Here is a 7,500-nt window from a genome sequence, read left to right as displayed (position 1 = left end):
CAACAGTATACAATTTAGATTGAATCTCAGATAATTAATTAATAATTATTACACATGTTAGTAAAAAGCCACATGAAGAATTCTCAATCTAACACCAAAAGAAGCAATGGCTGGCCACTTCAATTTCTGTTCACTCTGGGACATACAATACATGTAGTCAATTTATAATCTGAGCTCTAATGGAAATAGTAAAATAATGCTTCTCTAGTATTTACCTTCACTTATGTAAGGTTTAGGTTTTAGGTTGTTTTTTGTTTGGGACAGAGGAATGGAATTTGGAATAAAGAAACGTGGTGTAAACATAAACATAAACATAAATATGGTTAATTGACCAAGTGTGAGGTCAAGATGACTGGATATTTGCCAAGTTTTTTTGCGTTCGTCTCGGCCCATAAACACGCAAAAAAAGAACCAGGCCAATATCCAGCCATCTTGACCAAAAAAGCTTGGTCAATAAAGGATTTATTATACGTGATAAAACACTAAAAAAATTATCTTTGATCTTGCGGGACCAAGTGAGAAAGCCGAGGTCCATAAACATGCAAAAAAAGAACAAGGCCAATATCCAGTGATCTTGACTGAAAAAGCTTGGTCAATAAAGAACTTCTTATATGGGATAAAACACTAAAAAATTATCTTTGATCTTGCAGAATCAAGCAAAAAATCCTGAGTGGTCAGTATAGCTCCATCTCGCCCAAGTGGGAAGCCAATCACAGTGCGGGATTTGGTTCATCTTGCCCGCTCATGGAGCAAGTCATAAGTTGTATAATTAAATAGCGCGCTCGTAATTATTGAAAAGGAAAAAAGTGAGCTGGACAGAGGGAATAAAATTTGGGAATGTTAAGATAATTAAGAAAGTGAATGAAAAAAGTAATAAAATCTAATATTAAAGAATCTAAATTATATAAAATTTAAATTATTAGATAGAATGGAGGAATTACTACCCACAAACATTGATTTTAATCATAACATCCAACTTGAATGGTGACACACACATGGGCAATCCAAATCACTTGTAAAGTACCATGTAACACACACAGGAGCTGTACTCTTGACGAGTTACATTGTACGTGTACAGGGGAGGAGTGATCAGTTAGACGAATGATGAGCTACAAACTTTCAATAGGAAGAGTAGGAAGGTGATGATGATGAATAACGTGCAGCACTACATGTATATTACAGCTGTAGTAGTGAAGCTTGTGTCTGAGAGGAAGAAAACAATCTGGGATGGTCAATGTTTGTTCCTGTAAAGAATACATGTAAGAAAGAGGTAATGCTTAAGGGCCCACAGATGGATTTTTCATGCGTTGCCAAGGAAGTGAAATGCTTCTTGTGGTGACTGACGTCATCATATCGTGAGCTGACCGGAAAACCCACTCACAATCAAAAATCACCACACAAACAGTTGCTTGCATTGAAGGTTTTTCCTCACCCTTCCTCGCACTCGTTCTCAGATCAACTGCGCTTGCATAAACGAACTGACTTCTTGTTTGAGAAAAAGCTACATGTAAATTTCCAGCAGTCTTTAAATTGAATTAATTTCTTTTATATGGCACGTTTCACCCCCAAATAGAGAGTATAGCTACAGTAAGCATTGATTTTTTTCAAATTATCTTTTTTGAAAACGTTATAGGTATTTCAGTATCGTGTATCTCTTTAAAAAGAACATTTTTCAAAATAAAAAGAAAACCATGCTTGGCTGGATGCAAAAGCAAATACAAATTATCAAACCACTGATTAAATACCCAAAATGTGTAGCACATAGACAAATTTAGAGTTTTCTTTTATTGGTCACGTGACCATGGGAGTGGCATGATATGTAACATCATATTTAGGGTCATTGGTTTACAAAAGTTGGAAACTGACAAAAATTTTCTCAAATTACTTAACCATTACATCCCTAGCAACGCACCCCCAAAAACAAGTCAGTAGGTCCTTACGGAAAGTATGTACAATGTAGCTGAGAGAGAACAGTGAGGAGGAATGATGCAAAAGCACCAAGAAAGCATTGGAAGAACGAAAAGCAGGATTTCCAAAATGCAAGGTCTGTACAACTTATGTCAGAGAAATGGGACAAAACTTGGAAATAGAATTAGATGAGAAAAAACCACTGGGAAGGCTGCACCAAAGCACTTATTTGTTACAGTAGTGCCTGGGAAAAAGAAATAACAGCAAACAGCTGAGCCTCCCCTGTGCATAATTTAAATATAGCAAAAACAGAGAGAGATAGTGAGTCACCTGGTCAGTGAATGTAGCAAACGCACACAATGAGAATACAAAAAGAGACATTCATAGGTCCATGTGCACTTTGACAGTTACATGAGAAAGGGCAGATTTGAGAGAACTAACAGAATGATTGTAAGGACATGAGCCTGTGGCAGCCAGAGAAACAAGGCCTGTAAGATCTGGTGGAACTTCACAATGCAATTTGACCAATTTTCCGTAAAAGAGCATCATTTATTTTAACTACACTTGAGGTGTAATTTAGGAACAAAAGAGTAAACAAATGTAAGCGATCGATACACAGTTCATCGTCGGCCTGTGCGGCTGTGACTTCGCCATGGCCAATGTTAATAACCAAGCGATTGAATACATTCAAGTTTCATGTTTAACACGTTAATTTTAACACTAACTCCAAAGAAAAGTTGCATAATTTGCAAAACAGACAAGTTACGTACAAAACAAGAACCGAGACAATGACACGTGTGCGCCCAGAATTAATATCAACAGGGTCGCACAAAACAAAAATTTAAAATACTGTACTTTGCCTTTGGAGTCTCTGTCATTTCACTCACGATAAGCGAACTAATAATTGAAATTCACTTGGAAAGCATGCAACAAACTGAACTTCGACTGAATTGTTTTATTATCACTGGCGGCAGATCGAAAGTGTCGCCGATTGTCGCACGTAAAAAAACAGCTCAGTATCATGTCACGCAACACGTGCGAATTGTGTGAGAAATGGGAATGTTCAATTTCCTTGTGAAATACGCCGTTCGCATGTTTTTCCTGGCGTCCGTAAATTTGCATAAACATTCGATTTTTTTCTGCGTCCAACTGGACCCTTTGTTCGATATTCTATGCGTCTAAAAGAAAAAGGAAAACGAGTGCGTCCCAGGACGCAATGATGCACTCTGGATCTCTGCTAATGTATAAAGTTAGAGTTGCTTTGCTGATAAATTACGCATTGAGGTCAAGTCTGTAATAATGGGCTTGGTTCCGAGCCGTACAGTCCTAGTTCTCCTTGTCATCATCTCTAAAGCTGTCAGGTGGACCACAAAAACTATTTTGTGCTCTTCTTGTTAATGTCCACTTTCTTAATGCTTCGTTCAATTTTAGGGAAGCAGTTTTTTGTATTTCACCCACTCCACCCTAGTCCCACAAACACCTCATCTCCTCCACCACTCACATGTGTGATTCTCGTACTGGTCCACACTCAAACTACATTAGCCCTTTGACTACGGTATACACTTGCATGCCACTTTAAAAAGTGAATGCTTGAAAATTTGAAATCCTTATAATGTGGTTGCAACAAATCTCAAGTGTACTACATGTATATAATGAGCTGTTTAAAAGTAAGGCCTTGACCATTGGTGATTACAGTAATATTGAACTTGTATTCTATGAATTTTTTCTACCTCAGTGTTCCTCTTCCAAAGAATGATTGTCTTCTTATTCATAATGACTCAACTTGACATCTTGAAGTTCCTTGTACAGTAAATTATCCTGTAAAAAAAATTAATTATGGACAAAAAAGTTAAAATTGAAACCATCATTAAATTTTATGTGAGCAAGGGTGAGATCACACTAAGAAAATATTTGGTCTGATTAAAAATTAAGAAGTAACAAAAGTATTACTACTTTGGGCTTTCACTTAATTAATTCAAGGGAAATAATTTCATTGCATTAGTCTTTATAACCAATGTGTGTACAGCTGTAAGGGCCAGACGCAACATACTGTATCTTACAATTAATGTAATTCCATTTAGAGATTAATTCCTGTTTACAGTCTATTAATAACAGTTACAAAATATTACAGTAAAAAGAAGAATAAAGGAAAAATACAAAAACTTAATTGATTAGTTTGATAAATTGGTTGCCTCTAAAATAAAACTATTGCATCATTAATTGACCTACGTACATGTATACAAAGAAATTTTAGCAAATTGTAAAATTTGGAAGGTTTTGGACATAATAATTTCACTTAATTTATGATATACAAAGTCATGTAGAAATTAATAACCAGACATTCCTAAATAAACAAAAATTCCAAGCAGTGCAGTCAAGTTCTAATTAATTTGTGTTATGTAAGGAAATCTTAATCAAATAGAGAATCACCAATCTCACTGAAAACAGACCTTCCATGACACTTTGCATGACTAGAACTTTTTGGACAACAGAAGGAGAAAGTAAATTCCATTCTACATGTACAATGTAATTGTGGCGTGGAAACAGTCTCCAAAAAGTATGAAGAAAAGGTTTTGCTTAAGACATAATACAAATGAACTCCTTACCATCGATAGAAAACTTCTTTCCTTGTTCTTTGACTGGTTCCTCTCTTCTTGACGAGATTCAGTGTATTCTGTCTGTATTGACAAAACAATGGATAACAGAATAATTATTTTCCCACCAAGGAGTTGACACTGAAATACATGAATCTGAGCACTTAAATAAACACCAAGGTTTAAAAAATCAAACATAACATTTGGCAAACCAGGAAAATACTTTCAAAAATCACAGTGGCATTAAAATTTAATTATTCAGTATGACACAGGAAAGGCTGGGTCTAGATGTTAAGCAGCCAGACAGGATTTTGAAAATACTCTGTGTTCGGCAGTCTGATGATTTCTCAATTTTGCCTCATCGTGGTGAAATATTCAATACCGTATTTACCCGTGTATAAGTCGACCTTTTATGGTCTCAAAAGAAGCTCCAAAAATCGCCCTCGACCTACATGTATACACGGGTCAAAGACTTTGAGCCAAGTTCCAGCTAAGTAATTTAATCAAAATTAACATAATAATGTAGTCTTGGGCATAACGAATGCAGTGGACAAAAGCCGACAAAAGAAAGACTTCAAAATTAAACGAATGTAAGCAATTCCAGTTGAAATGAAAAAGGATTCGTCCAACTCTAAACGTTGAAGATACTCACAAGCACAAATATAAAATAGACACTGGAAATTTTCGTTTTCCAAAGGCGGAAAGCTCTAAAAGGCATTTCTGTTTCTTCAAATAAAAACTCGATCGTTCAACGGCTTAGTAACCTGGCGCAATACCTCGTGTTTGCGTGCAAGCATCGTCACTTGTGTTGCCTGAAAATGCTGGTTGGTAATGAATATTTTTTATTCTTTATACAAACCTGGCTGACTTAAATGCTTTTGCAAACTTCGTATTGTTTGGTTTATGATCGAGTTTTGTTTTGTTTGTCATTTGAGAAATTATAAGTCAAGGACCAATTAAACCTTGAACAATTTCGCATCGTTCGCAAGTTATTTTCAAAGATTGCCTCCTGCTTCCTGTGATGTTGTGCTTATCCTCTAAAGCCCTTTATCCTTGAACAACGAAACAGGTTAGTTTGAGGTTTACATGTTCGATTTTCTGAGAACTTTTTCGAAACTCAAGGACAAAATGCCCGAATATACGACAGATGCTTAACCACAAAACTATTAAGCGCTTGAGGCCCTGATTTTTTTGTGTATCCACATTTCCAGAAATCTAAGAATACAAGATTAGTGTCCCATGAACATTTAACAAAGAAATTAAGAAATTGCTTTTTTTGCCATCAAAAATGGGGGTCGACTTATACACGGGTAAATACGGTATTCAATGATATTTTCATTTAGACTACAAAGAAGTTGTCAGTTACATGTACAGCTGTCAATCTGTTGAATTGGCTTTAAATTTCCACTGTGTTTAAATGATATACATAGTACCTGTAGGTACTTGTCGGAATAAGCGAATGCTAACCGTTTTAAAATAAGTGCTTAGACTTAAATACAGATCCTTGGCACTTTTCAAATGTGTTTAAAACCTTAAATACTGTTTAACAGCGCTTAATAAAAAGGGAACTTTTAAAACATGCAGGTCATTTAGTGATTTGAAACCTCCTACCGGCTGCTGATGATTGCTAATTTTTCAGACACTTCCTACGCAATACACCTCTACAAGGGCGATGGAAAGAAGTTTGATTAAAAATTGTTTCCATGTTTGGCACACAAGAAAATAGAATACGTCAAATGGCTAACTACACTTTGCGGAAAACAAAGTTAATTCTGTACAGTTGCTTTCACACCAAGTACTTGATGTCAGCTTGCTTACAAAATCCAATATTGCGGAAACTCCCAAATTAATTTTGTTTGTACCCTTGCAAGTTGTTCCGCGCAAGAAATTCCGATGAAACTGGAACCTTGTTAATTATTTTCAACAACTGGATTCCAAATCAATTCCAAATTTCCTGTAAAAGTGGAGGTTCTCCTTTACTATTAATTGTTATGCGAACTTTTTAACACAGATGCAATCAAGTACGTACGTATCTTTCTTTCCTCTGAGTCAATTCTTTCATTCATGGACCGTTTAAATTTGTTTAGGAGGTTAGTCCACAGCCACGAAATACGATACTGAGCCAGAAACATTTCTTACATAAGACATTAGAGCATGAAATTATCTTTACCTAAGACAGGTGGGTGATCACAAAGGAATCCTGCCATGGTCGCCGCCATGTTGAAGGCTGAGAAGACCCTGGGAACGAGGTTGTTCCATACGTCACCACACAGGTAACCCAATGAACGCGAGGATACCTTGAGGTCATCCATAGTATAGCATAACAGAAGCTGATCATAGAAAAGCTGATCAAAGGTTTAAGACCACAAAAACACAATAATTTTCAGAGTAAGTTTCATTTTTTCCCATATACGGGGTTGTAATTTTGTAAGGAGACCTCTCTCGTAAATCTTGTTAGTATATGGAGGTCTCCTCGCCCTTCCTGTTAGTGTTTTGTCAGGAGCCCGTTTGTACGGCGTTTACACAGACCGATTTATTTAATTTCCCCGCGAATGAGACTCCTGCAGGAGCCCGATGACTAATCACAGGAAACCTTGACGTCATAGCATCACAGAAGCGGAAATGCCTTTGTTGTTTTGTGGCAAAGGTAGTCCAAAGATAGATTGGTCTGTAAAAATGTCGCAACATAGGTTTAGTATGGGAGTTGCTCGCTGCTACTTATGGGCTCCTGGTTTTGTAAAGAAAAAGAGAGACCGTTGATCGTCTAACCAGAGTTAAGCAGCGTTCCAAGTAACTTTCGTCTTAGCCAATCCTAATGTATGACGGCTTTTCTTTCTCGAGGACAATGTTGACGAGGTACACATGTAAGAGCAAATTGAGGACGAAAACACTTGTCTACTAAAGCAGCTCACTTCCAGAACGTTATGTAGGTAGAAAGATTGTTGAAAGCCATCAACTTCGGGAGACTTCGTTCAGGTAACACTTGAAAGAAGATGAA

General features: G+C 36.6%; 1 protein-coding gene across 4 annotated transcripts in view; it reads right to left on the bottom strand.

The window, feature by feature from the left end:
• LOC138057019 (D-inositol 3-phosphate glycosyltransferase-like) overlaps nucleotides 1-6,733 on the bottom strand; it is a 34,043-nt gene extending 27,310 nt beyond the window's left edge. For 3 of the 4 annotated variants that reach the window (XM_068903022.1, XM_068903020.1, XM_068903023.1), the window contains exons 1-3: nucleotides 6,673-6,733; nucleotides 4,515-4,586; nucleotides 3,639-3,726 (exon numbers count right to left, since the gene is read on the bottom strand). The gene's annotated coding sequence lies outside the window, so the exon portion shown is untranslated. Of the gene's footprint in view, nucleotides 1-3,638; nucleotides 3,727-4,514; nucleotides 4,587-6,531; nucleotides 6,653-6,672 lie in introns of those variants that run through there. The other variant, XM_068903021.1, reaches the window with a different exon arrangement.
• Between the last annotated feature and the right edge of the window lie 767 nt (nucleotides 6,734-7,500).

Source organism: Montipora capricornis, chromosome 7, assembly GCF_036669925.1.
Source record: "Montipora capricornis isolate CH-2021 chromosome 7, ASM3666992v2, whole genome shotgun sequence".
Lineage (NCBI taxonomy): Eukaryota > Metazoa > Cnidaria > Anthozoa > Scleractinia > Acroporidae > Montipora > Montipora capricornis.
The sequence above is the reverse complement of the archived record's forward strand: the minus strand, read 5'-3'. Positions and strand labels throughout refer to the sequence as shown.